The following is a 13,703-nucleotide window of genomic DNA, read 5'->3' on the forward strand; positions in this document are numbered from 1 at the left end:
CACATTCTTTTATAGCAAAATTATTATTACTTTGTTTCAATAAATAGTACTTATTAATCCACATGAACAGTGTTTTTCCAAAACAGTAATAGTTTTGGTTGATGACCACAAGATGCGATTATTTTTGTTTTCGAAACTCAATAAACTATATATTTTATTTATTTATCAGCCTCTATAAACTAATTATTAATTATTATATTATTTTGCATGCATGCATAAAGAAATACCCGAGTAAATCGGCATAGACATGAGATTCGAAGCCCGTAGAATTTAATATTCTTGCGAAAGTTGGGATTTATGAAAAGATCTTTTTTGTGATAGATATGTGATTTAAAAAAATACATTTTAAGAAGTTATAAATTATATTTATATTTTAATTAAAATTTTAAAATAATTTTTAGTAAAACACACACACACATATATATATATAATAAATATTAATTAACTAAGTACTTTTTCAAATACATGACTATAACGAAATGCAATCCAACTATAAAAATTATAGTTTTGAAATCCAACCCGGTTATCAATTTAATCAAGTGGTTGTGTCACGGGTCAGATGGATTAACCCGAATCAATCCAAAAAACAAAAAAAAGATAAGCTGAAAATGAAAAGGATAAGCTGATGCCAAACAGCCCATCCCTTTCCTTCTCTCCCTCAAAAATTCATGAAACTCTCCATTAAAAAATCCCCGATTCTCTTCTTCACCACCAAACCACCCTTCTCCACCAAAGCCCTAACAAAACCCTTTGATTCACACTCACCGAAACTCACTCCTTCAGCTCGCTCACTCCAACTCGAAACCTTTAAAACCCTAGAATAGAGTTCTCTCTGTAACCAACTCACTCCCTTCACTTCAACTTCGATGGGCAAATCGATCACTAGAAACGCAAAAATCCTAATTGGCAAGAGCAAAGAAGAGAGCCAGAAGCTTATAGACCAGACTTTAGCTGCATTGGCTGTGATGGAATCTTTCGTTAATTAGGTTTGCTCTGTGATCAATGTGTCCCCAATTCTGCTTTATTATTGTTCATCGTTTTGGCCTTTTAAAAGGCCAAAACGACGTCGTTTAAGGTCTATTAATATATATATATATATATATATATATAATATAAAGAGATCGGGTCTCAGCCGAGTTTGACAGGGTGGCTCGGGTCCCGGGTCGACCAGGTTTTACTGGGCCAACTTTCAAACAGGTTTTTACCTCCACCTAAACCGGTCCCAGACTCGGATCAACCCGCCGGGTCAGTCCGGGTTTTAAAACTTGATAGAAACAATTGGAGCCTAATATTTTAATATATTTATTTTGGGATCATAATGATATAATCATGGGCACTTCTCGAAACATGACAGATACATTCAACCGTTTTTACATTAAATATTATCACTTCTTGTTACTATGATAAATATTTTATATGTTTTTAGTGTTGTGATGGAAATTATTTTTAAAAATATGTTTTATAAAAAAATATTAATTTAATATTTTTTAAAATAAAATATACTTTTAAAAAATCATATAAAATTAAAAATTATAACAATGTCAAACATTCACCTCTCGTTTTGTACTGCATTGTACTTTTTATGAAGACTACAACATTTTGTCAAGATTTCCACTTTACACTGACTTGCTTGGCATCATCGACATCCTCACTCGTTTGTTTATTTTTTTAGATTAGTTTTGAGATTTTAAATTTAAAAAAATAAGTTTTTTTAAAAAAATAGAGTCAGTTGTGATTAATTAAATTTAAATATGTGTTTAATAAAAAATTATAGTTAAAATTTATATGTAACAAAAAACATGTATAAATAATTTTAGATATTTAGGATGCGTTTGTTTTTCACAGGGTTTTTTATTTGCGGTGAAACAAACACAGCAAAATATTTTACCATTAAAATTCAGTCCCTGTATGTAAAGATCGGAGACAGGACCCAGGAGAGATAGGCGAGGAGAGAAACTTTCCTCTAGATCCTGACAATGCAACCTGCTATAATGGTGTCCAGTGTCCCCTTCTTCCTTAAAAGGCCATTTTGTTGATGGTGATTACACCACCCTAGAAGCACAAAGAAAAAGAGATCAAGGCCAGGAAAAATAATTAGGTTTTTTTTATTTGATTTTTTTTATTTTTTCAGTTTCTGAGATGAATGAAGATGCACTTTAAGGCCTTAAAACAATTTATGCATGTCTTTAGAATGATTTTTACTGTGTTTACAAGCTAGCAATGGAGAAAATGAGTTTCAGAGGCCTAATCAGATGGCCTCCCAAGCCTCAATGCAGCTCGCAAACAAGACAACGCTCACTTTTTTTTCCTTTTCTTTTTCCTCTCGGCGTATAAGGCCCAGGGGCATGGACCTGTTAATATATCACACTTTTCTTTCTTTCTTTTTTTTCAATCTCTAGGGTGTTTTCTAAAATGCTAGGGGAAAAATAAAACAATAGTTGAAGTAAAAAAATAATTAAACAAATAATGGCTTAACTATGCACACAAAAATAATATTTAATATAATAATTACGAAATAACAAGAAAAGGGAAAAATTTTTATTTGCATAATTATGAAATAGTTATTTATAATTCAAGGAATGAACTACTTTTATTAAACAATAAAAAAAGAAACAAGAAGAAGTGATGACTATAAATTAGTTTTCATCGCTCCTAATTAAACAAGTCGTAGTGATTACTAAATCCATAGCCCAACGCTACGCCAGAAGTTAAATGGAAAAAAAAAATTAGCTAATAAAATTGTCTGAATATTGCAATCACAACAAAAATTCACAGTTTTACCGACGGCAATATTCCATCGGTGTGTGATTGATAGTACGTCGGTAAATTATTTACCGACTACATTACCGACGGAATACGTCCGTTGGCTTACCTTTCATCGGCGATTCCACATTCCATCGCTTATCGATCGGAAAAAACAAAAAAAACCAATTTACCAACGGTTTTTACAGACAGAATTTGCACGCAAAAAAAAAAGTTTCCCGCTTGAAAAATACCAACGGATTTTTATTCCGTCGGTGATATCACAAGTCACCGACGGCTACTTTCCGTCGGTAACTTCGTCGATGAATTGTTGAAATACCGACAGAATATACCGTCTATCAATTCGTCGGTAAGTCATGAAAACACCGACCGAATTTATCCGTCTGAAAATTTTTTGGTGATGGTCGCGGCTACTGTATAATGCTGACGGATTTATTCCGTTAGTAAATCCTTTGTAATTGTTTTTTTTTTATTTTTTTTATAATTATTTAGAATACATAATATAAAATGATATAAATTAATGGTAATAAAAAACCAATTATGCAAATAAAAATTTATATTAAGCATCAAAAACAAAAAAAATAAAAGATAAATAATATTCATTACAAAATGAAATGTTTCAAAAAAACATTAAATGTGAAATTTTAAATGTAAATAATGTTTATTAAAAATTAATATAAAGGAGGAGGAGGAGGAGGAGGCTGACTGTTATGCGGCCAAAAAGGATTGGGTGCACATGTTCCATCTTGTGCCATGTTCATGACTATTTGACGAAGCTCTACATAGGCCGCTCTTTGTTGTTCAGAATCTGCTCTGTATTGTTCTTTGAGTTGTGTGTACGCCTCTGATAGGTGGTCGCACTTTTGCTGCAAGGCCATGAACCCCTTAAGATTGGGGAGCTCCCGACGGTTGAAAGCAGTACGGGTCGTAACGCAAGTTGTCGTCGTAGTGTTGGAGAGCCCGTAAACCCGATTCTTATCGGATCCACTTGACGATCCAGCCTCCATCCACAATTCCGGATGGGTCGAAGGATCGTCCCCGTATGTCTCCCTCAACCGATTATTATAAGTCTCCCTCATCATATTCAATTCAATAAACATAATAATAACTTACAAAATAAAATGGTTGAACAAACATACCATAAAATGTTGAGCACGACTGTCAACGAACTGTTGCACCCCCTTTTGGCGGTCTTGACTTTGCACGTGCGTCTCTACAAACAGCTCCATAGGGCTCGGCTCACGTCCAAGAGACGTAGCCTATAATGAAAAATATGTATTAACAACAAATTAATTGAACGATATATTCCATTTAAATTAATCTTACCATCCGTTTTGCATGTGCAGCAAACAGAACAGAGGCGCCGGTGTGCGTTGTCATCGAGCCATGAATTGGCTGATTTCGACTGCCAGCACCAGACTGTGAGCGTCGTGTGAACCGCTTAGACGTCACGTGCTGAAGATAGTGCGGCCATATATCTTCCGGGATGTATATCGGTTTGAAATCCCTCCAAACCGCAACATCGTTCCAGCCTTGGAACCCCCTATCCCTCGCAGTTTGTTTTGCCTTTTTTTGGGCTTCGTACCAAAAATCACACAACCTACTTCACACAAGAAAAAATTACATTTCGAAACATAATTTTTTTTGTAAAAAAAAAGTTGTATTGTTTTCGATGTTACCTAGTTGCCACGTGATTTTCCCACACCCTCCTCACAACAGTGTTATGTTCCTCGTTCCAGCAGAATCGATTTTGTGTATAAAAAAATAATTTTTTAAAATGTTAATAATTTATTTACAATTATATTAAGAATTTATTATAAATAAGCTGAAAATTATATATTAACACGAACCTGAAATCTGGAAAACCATGCATTGATTTGAGGCATCCATTCAAGATACCTGGATATCTGACTCCATTGAAACAATGGAATCTCCATCGACGATTTAAACACCAATGATATTACTCGGGCGGCCTCAATGTTTGTGAGCCTGAAAAGAAATGAAATTAATTAAATAGTGACTTCATAAATTATGTTTTAAATTTGTTTTTTTTAAAAAAAAAAAAACAAAACCTTAACAAACTTACATTGAAAGATCGTCCTTCCATTGTGCCTTGTACTTGCGGGAAAATTGATTCCGCTGCGAAGGCACGCCGCTTTTGCGCTATGAAACAGCGCTGGAAGAGGCAGTATCGGTTGACGGCACAAGTGGTGTAGGTGCCTCTTCTTGAGAGTCACCTAAGGAAATATCTTCCTCGCTGCTAGGCGAACTTGATGCAACCGGACGTGAAGCTCTGGTTTTTATTATGAGCATCTAACCAATTTTATATAAATAATTGTATAATTAAATTCAAATGTTAAAAAAAATTCGGCAGCACCTCCCCTATACTTGATACTACCCAAATCCACAAACCTGTAAATATTAACAATAGCCACAACCAATTGACCCAATCTATACTAATTATTCCAACATATTCAATTACTAATCCTAAGGTAAATTCAACATTAACAATTACAATTCAACAAAATTATTCAATAATTATGCCAATACAACAATAAAATATATTCAATAAATTAAAAAAAGAATTATAAACTAACAAGTAACATCAATGGAAACAATTAAACACAAATTATGCAATAATAGAGTAAACTTACTAATTATTCCAACATATCCAATTACTAATTCTAAGGTAAATTCAAACATTAACAATTATAATTCAACAAATTATTCAATAATTATGTCAATACAACAATAAAATATATTCAATAAATTAAAAAAATATATAAACTAACAATTAAAAACAATGAAAATAATTAAACACAAATCATGCAATAATAGAGTAAAAATTACTAATTATTCCAACATATGCAATTACTAATTCTAAGGTAAATTCAACATTAACAACAAATATTCAACAAATTAACTAATAACAATTATGCCAATACAACAATAAAAAATATTCAAATAAATTTTTTTAAAAAAAACTATAGACTTTAGGGAAGAAATATTCATACCTTAATAATGTGTTGAAACAAAAAAATTATCTACATTAAAAAAATACAACAAAACAAAAAAACATAAAAAGCATAAAAATAACTATAAATGAAATGAAATAGAAAAAAACACATACCTTTTAATATGATGAAGATTCACAACCAAGCTTGTTAAAGATTCAACAAAGCTTGAAGATTTGAGAGGAAAAAAATTAAAATTCTAAGGTGAGAAACGTTAGAAATGGAGGAGAAGAAAAAATGAACTGAAGGGGCGGCCACAAGAACTTATAGTGCAGTTTTACCGACGGATTCACCGACAGAAATATAAAATTATTATTATTTAAATTAAATCCGTTGGTAACATGCTAAAAATCCATCGGTAATTTTTGAATTTCGCACCGAATTTTTTAATTACCCTCCATATTTTTCGCGGTCTGTCAGTGATTCTGTTGGTAAGCTGACACGGTCAGAGGTGCATTCAATTCACACCCTTTGGAATTCGCACATTCCGTCGGTATTTTTGTATGTAAAATTTGCCCACCGACGGACCTATTCCATCGGTATGGACGTCGATAACGTTGTCTGTATGGACATCGGTGATTGTGGCATTTTGGTGTAATTATTTTCGAACTCTCTGTGAGATGCCGACGGACGGTGGTCCTTCGGTATCGGCGTCGGTGATTGTGGTATTTTGGTGTAATTATTTTCGAACTCTCTGTAAGATGCCAACGGACTACTGTCCGTCGATATGGATGTCGGTGATTGTGGCATTTTGGTGTAATTATTTTTGAACTCTCTTTGAGATGCCGATGGACTGCTGTCCGTAGGTATGAATGTCGGTGATTGTGGTATTTTGGTGTAATTATTTTTGAACTCTCTGTGAGATGCTGACGGACTGCTGTCCGTCTGTATGGACGTCGGTGATTGTGGCATTTTGCTGTAATTATTTTTGAACTCTTTGTGAGATGCCGACGAACTGTTGTCCGTCGGTATGGACGTCGGTGATTGTGGTATTTTGCTGTAATTATTTTCAAACTCTCTGTGAGAAGCCGACGGACTGCTATTAATCGGTATGGACGTCAGTGATTGTGGCATTTTACTGTAACTATTTTCAAACTCTATGTGAGATGTCGACGGACAGTGGTCCATCGGTATGGACGTCGGTGATTGTGGCATTTTGCTGTAATTATTTTCGAACTCTCTATGAGATGCCGACGAACGGCGGTCTGTTGGTATGGAGGTCGGTGATTGTTCAATGTACAAGAGATGTTGTGTTTATATTTTCTATTTACCTTCCTGCAAAAAATTCAATGATAAAATGTCCATTGCACAGAAAAATAGCAACAGTGCTTAAACAATAAATATATATTTCGTGTTACAAAATATATCATCCATAATGTAAATTACATGAAGAAAAGGGTTTTACACAGGGCTTCGTTTTGATAGTTACTCAGAATTATCTTCTTCTTCGTCATCAATTGAATAGTCATCACCTTCATCGGAATCTTCAATATGGATATCATCTTCTTCATCGACATTTGCTTGTCCGCTAGAGCTCAAAACAACGTTCAACTCCTCTACGTCAACATCAACAAGACTATTATCGGAAACACGAAAATTTGAATTTTCTTGCAATTCATTCGAAGGAGCAACTCGATATGGTTCAACCAACTCACTAACTTGAAAGACTTCATCCAGCACACTTGTGTCTTCGTTCTCATCCTAAACAACCTCGACACGACCCCGTGGTTTCATTTTTAAAACGGAAAACCAATCAACTCTTGATCGATCCTTTCTAAATGAAGGGGTGTATGTGTAATAAACTTGTTGACATTGCTTTGCGAAAACAAAGACATCGTTTATGTTATGGAGTCTAGCTTTTGAGTTGATTTCGACCAAACCATGGTGCGAATCAACTCTAATTCCTCTGTCCGTCGTGTCATTCCAATAGCATTTGAATAAAAACACTGTATTCTACTCGCTATGATATTGTAGTTCGACGACCTCTTCTAATCTACTATAGTAGTCAACTTCTAACTCACTACTTGTGGATCCTTTAACACAAACACCGCAGTTGTATGTCTTTCTTCCTTGCCCGTATTCTTCAGTATGGAAAACATATCCATTGACAAAATACCCATTGTAGCACTTAACTTTTCTTTCAGGCCCGAGGCTTAGTGAAGACAATGACTTAGACACACTTCTTCTCATTTGATAAACCTTGTATACATGTAATGTACATCAATAAACGGTAAATGAACAAGAATCTCGTAATGACATGCATATGTACAGTAATTTTGCAAGTTAGAATGAGTTTGTGATAGTGCTTACATATGTTATGAACCATGTGGCAAATTGTTCATCTTGTAATTGAAAGATCTGGGAGTCGGTCAGCTGCGAGTTATTGGAGAGCAAATATTGTCGATGTTGCCTGCAAGTGATAATGAGTGTATGATTTCACAATATATAATTAGCAATATATTACTGACAAAGTTTAATTAGTATTACACATATATAAACTTACTGAATAAATGGTCTCAGCTCATTATAGTTAAATAGAATATAGTTGTGTGCTTGTTTGAATTCTATTTCCGACAAATATCTTCCTCTTACGGCATTTTTAGGTGTGGGTCGTCCAGTATTGGAGAATATTGACAAGTTCCCACTAGAAGGCACTTCATCGCCATCATCATGCCTTGGAACGCGATTGATTCTTGTTCTCAGATGAGGTTTGAAATAGTACGAGATAAATGTTGAGATCTCTTCAACAATATAGGCCTCAGATATCAAAGCCTCTACATGCGCCTTGTTCTTAACCTTTTTCTTGAGATTAAACAAGTACCTGCATTGAATTACAATTCAAGTATTTCCAATTCAAGTATTTCTAATAAAATACTTTTAGATATGAATTCCATTGCAACTGTAATATCTAACCGTTCGAATGGGTACATCCATTTATACTGGTTTTGTCTTCTAGCTTTTGCCTCGAACAGTAGATGTATAAGGAGATGCTCCATTGAGTCAAAAAATGAAGGAGGGAATATCATCTCAAGTTTGCATAGTGTCTCAATAATATTTGTTTGAAGCCTCTCAATATGCTCAACATTCAACTTGCTGGAGTATATATCTCTGAAGAAATGTCTGATCTCCGTCAATGCATCTCATATTCCTTTTAGCAACAAATCACAAAAAGCTAACGGGATGAGTGTTTGCATAAACACGTGGCAGTCATGACACTTCATTCCATACAATCTGCAGTCCTCTATGTTAACAAGCCTTGATATGTTCGATGCATGTCCATCCGAAAAACGCAGACTCTTAAGCCATTTGTAGACTAGCAGTTGTGCGTTTTTCTCTAACATGAAGCTTGCCCTTGGTTTTGCGACCCGTGACTCCTCATAAACCAACTCCATATTTTTACGATTATCGTATAAAGTTATATCCAATCTAGACTTGATGTTGTCCTCTGTCTTCCCCTTCACATCCATGACGGTGTTGAAAATATTCTCAAACATGTTCTTTTCGATGTGCATGACGTCAAGGTTATGGCGGAGAAGATTGGTCTTTCAATAAGGAAGCTCCCAAAAGATACTTCGCTTTACCCAATTATGGGTCAAACCAAAACCAGGAAACTTTTGCTTACCTGATTGAAGGCCAAACACAATGTCACCGTACTCTGATACAACATGATGCAATTCTTCACCAGAATGACACGGGGATGCAACATCTTTTTCAACTCTGCCAACAAAGAAATCTTTTCTGTTCTTTCTGAACCTGTGATTAAGTGGCAAGAAGCGACGGTGACTGTCGCACGTGTGCGGCGGCGCGGCGATCGTCCACCCTCAAGGAAAAATCGGAATATTTATTCCTGGCAAATGTGTGGAGAGACAAGGAATTCTTGTCTCTACAAGTGAAAAATATGGACTGGGAGTCGCCACCTAGTATTCTGGTTACTAGGAACCCTAACTGGTCTCAAGAGATCGGGTACGGAGATTGGTTGCGTAAAGGGAAGGTATTAGCACCCCAACTACGCCCTACCTAAGGTAGGCTGCATTGTTTTAATGTCTGATAAAATCTAAAATCGTGTTGTGGTTTTTGAATTGTTGGTTCGTTTACGGTTTAAGAAAAGTCCTCCTCTGTAAGGAGATCCTTATCTTTATCGGGTAAAAACTAACTATCCGAAGTCGTCAAAAGAAAATATCTTTTTAATATCAGGAATACGATTTACGTATAAATTCATAATCCTTGATACTAAAATCAAACAAAATAAAATATTTTTTTGTTTTTGAGATTTTGGCCAATGTTCTCTTGACTTTAATAAACTAGTTATTAAAGCCAAAATGCATGCTAAAATATTATTTTTTGACATATGAAAAATACGATATGATATTTTAGATTTGAAACACTTGGCCGTATGCACAAAAATGTTTTTTTTAATTTTTTTGTATTTTTGGAAGTTTGTGACAAAAAAAACCGGGTATTTTAATACCCGATTTGTATTTTTACGACATAAAAATACTACCCGATATTAATAAAAATAACATAAATAAAAAATGGGAACATCATAAATATTTTTTAAAACAATAATATTTTTTCTTTTTTTTAAATGGGCCGGATCAGGCCCAATTGCATGGGTTGGGCCAAACCTGGCCCATTTACATGGGCTGGCTGACGTCCCAGCCCAGGCCCAAATGGGCTGGTTACTGTGTGCACAGTAACCAGCGAATTAATTTGCCAAGTTACTGTGCACATGCACAATAACCGGGTAATTAATTAATGGCTTGCAGAACGTGCACAGTGCACGTTCTACATGCAAGAAGATGAACAGTAAAACGAGATAAGGGGTTGAGGGCTGACCTGTGGTGGCTGTCGTCGATGGCGGAGCTGCTGGTGGTGACAGGAAGCGGCGCTGACAGTGGGGTGGCCGGCGGTGGCTCTGCGTTTTCCTTCTCTCTCTCCTCTGTTTTTTTCGTTTTCTCCTCTGCTGCTTCTTCTTTGTTCTCCCTTCTCTCTCCTTTCCCCTCTCTTTGCTCTCCCTTCTCTTCTCTTCCCCCTCTCTCGGGTCTTTTTTTTTTCTTTCTTTTTTTTAGCAGCCCTCCCCTGTATTTATAGGAAAACAGGGGAGGGAGAACGTGTTGGGGCGGCTACTGTTGGCTGCCCCCTCCACTACCTTCAACGGATAACAACGCCAGGCAAGTGGGTGAATTGTGGGCGTCTTATTGCGCCAAAGCCGGGAAAGAAAGTAGGCGAAAAGAGAAGAAAAAAAAATGATTTTTCTCCCCTGTTCTCTGCGCGTCCAGGGGAAGAAGACGATGGTGTCGTTTCAAAACGGCACCGTTTTGTGTTTTTTTTTTTTTAATTTATTATTTTTTTGTGGGGACCCAAAAATGGGTTACAACAGTGACAGTAAAAAAAAAAAAGCTTTACCTCTGTTTGCTAGCGTGAATGCCTTGTTGTTTTCCATGCAGTATGGACATGTGAGTTTCCCATGTGTGCTCCAACCAGAAAGCATTCCATAAGCTAGAAAATCATTGATAGTCCACAGCAAAGCCACCCTCATAAGGAAATTTTGTTTCCTCGATATATCATAAGTCAGAGCTCCGGAAGACCACAACTGCACCAGCTCATCAATCAACGGTCGAAGACAAACATCTATATTCCACCCCGGGCTGCTTGGACCGGGTATGAAAGTAGATAAAAACATGAATTCCAGCCTCATACACATTCCCGGTGGCAAGTTATAAGTTGTGAGTATGACCGGCCAACAAGAATAGGGAGTAGCAAATGACCCAAATAGGTTGAATCCGTCTGTACACAACCCAAGACGAACATTCCTTGATTCAGCTAAAAAGTCAGGATGCACACTGTTAAAGCGTTTCCACTTTTTGCCGTTAGAAGGATACACCATCACACCATCAACCGCATCATGTGTTTGGTGCCATGTCATGTGCTCAGCAGTCCTTCGTGACATGAATAACCTTTGCAGTCTAGGTGTGATCGGGAAATATCTAAGTTTTTTATACGCCACTAGAGTCTTTCCCCTGCCAGTTCTGGGTTTGTAACGGGAATGCCCGCATGTCATGCACTCGGTCATCTCAGCATTTTCAAGGTAGTATAACATGTAGAAGTTAGGGCACATGTCAATTTTCTGGTATCCTAAACCGAGGGGTTTCATTATGGACTTCGCAGCATAGAAGTTCTCTTTCAGCCTGTTCCCTTCAAGTAAAATGCTTCTTGCCCAATCAATAATTTTGTCATACCCGGCCTCACTCAACCCGTGATCTGACTTGATGGTGAACACATGTGCCACGGCCAACAATTTACTGTGGTTTGTGCAGTCATCCCATAATGGTTCGTTAAAATCTTTCAACAAATCAAAAAGCCTAGTTGCCTCTACATTAGGTTCTTCTTCTACGATTGGGCATTGACTGACATTACCTTGATTCATTCTCATTGCATCCATAACCATATTTCTGTAAGGATTAGTGTTGTCATTTGCTGCTTCATGCACGTTGTTAGCACTAGAAGTTGACCCAACCACCGTTTCTCTTATTCTCCTATTACTAACAAATACCTCTCCATGTGCATACCAACACTGGTAATCCTCCATAAACCCTTTGTGTAGAAGATGCATCCTTACAACATCTGGATGCAGATACTTTTTATTTTGACACTTCCTACATGGACACCTAATACCGCCTCCAGTAAAATTTCTGGGAATAGATGTTGCGAAATTAATAAAACCCTGAACCACATTACAATAATTCATCCTCCGCAATCCATGGGGTGAATCTAGATACATCCATGAACGATCATCCATGACTTCTATCGAACCTCTATAAAATTATGATGACATCATGTATTAATTAACTAAGTTAGGTAAATAAACTTGCAAAAATATTACTTTATCTCGAGATTATCCAACAAACCAATCACAACTTCTCATAAATATTAAATATTCATTATCATTTACCAACGTCCATACAAATTAATATATATAAATTAGCAGAAATTACCACTCTGCAATACCATCGATAAAACTTAAAAAGGACTCATTAAGTAAGCTATTAATTATTTCAAAATAGAACATGTAATTCGGTAATTCCACAAAGTTTTAACAATTTACAAACAAATACAATCTTACAAAATCTAAAACAAACCATAACAGGTATAAAATTATACATTCATATACTACAAGTTTGTTTGAGAAATAACAATAAAACACGTACATCTACTATAACAAAAATACATATACTAAAAAAACAATAAAATTTAAATTTAAATGTTAAAATTTAAATAGATAGAATTACTTACAAAAATTGATAAAATCCGTCGGTAAATCAGAACACGAATGCTATGACCACAAAACTTCAAGAAATACAACTTGTTGTGCTGAGTTGAGCAAGATTTTTATTTGGGGGCGAGGGGGGTTGGTTATTTGCAGATGGGGAGAGTTAGGATTAGAAAGAAGAAGGAGATATGGGGGAGGAGAGTGTCGGTAGAGTGGCCATATATTTACTTTTTCCGACGCCCTCACCGACGGAATAAAACCGTTGGTGACTACGTCGGCGACTCTGTCGGTCATTCTAACGGGAAATCGACACGTCACCGCACATACCTGCTTTTCAAATCCCTCGGTGATTCCGTCGGTATTTTTAACAGTGCACCGGTCACGTCACCCATACGGATCTGCCATTTCAATTCCGTCGGTGATTCCGTCGGTATTTTGAATGGTGAACCGGTCCCATCACATGTACAGGTCACCCGTTTTGAATCCTTCGGTGATTCTGTTGGAAAAATCACTCGCCAGAACCTCCACGTCAGCTACCTGCCATTTTTTCATTAATTCTGAACTTTCCGTTCGTAATTCGGTCGGTAATTACCGATGGAATACAACCGTCGGTAATTACCGACCGAATGACGGACGAAAATTTTCTGTCGGTAATT

Source organism: Populus alba, chromosome 18, assembly GCF_005239225.2.
Source record: "Populus alba chromosome 18, ASM523922v2, whole genome shotgun sequence".
Classification (NCBI taxonomy): domain Eukaryota; kingdom Viridiplantae; phylum Streptophyta; class Magnoliopsida; order Malpighiales; family Salicaceae; genus Populus; species Populus alba.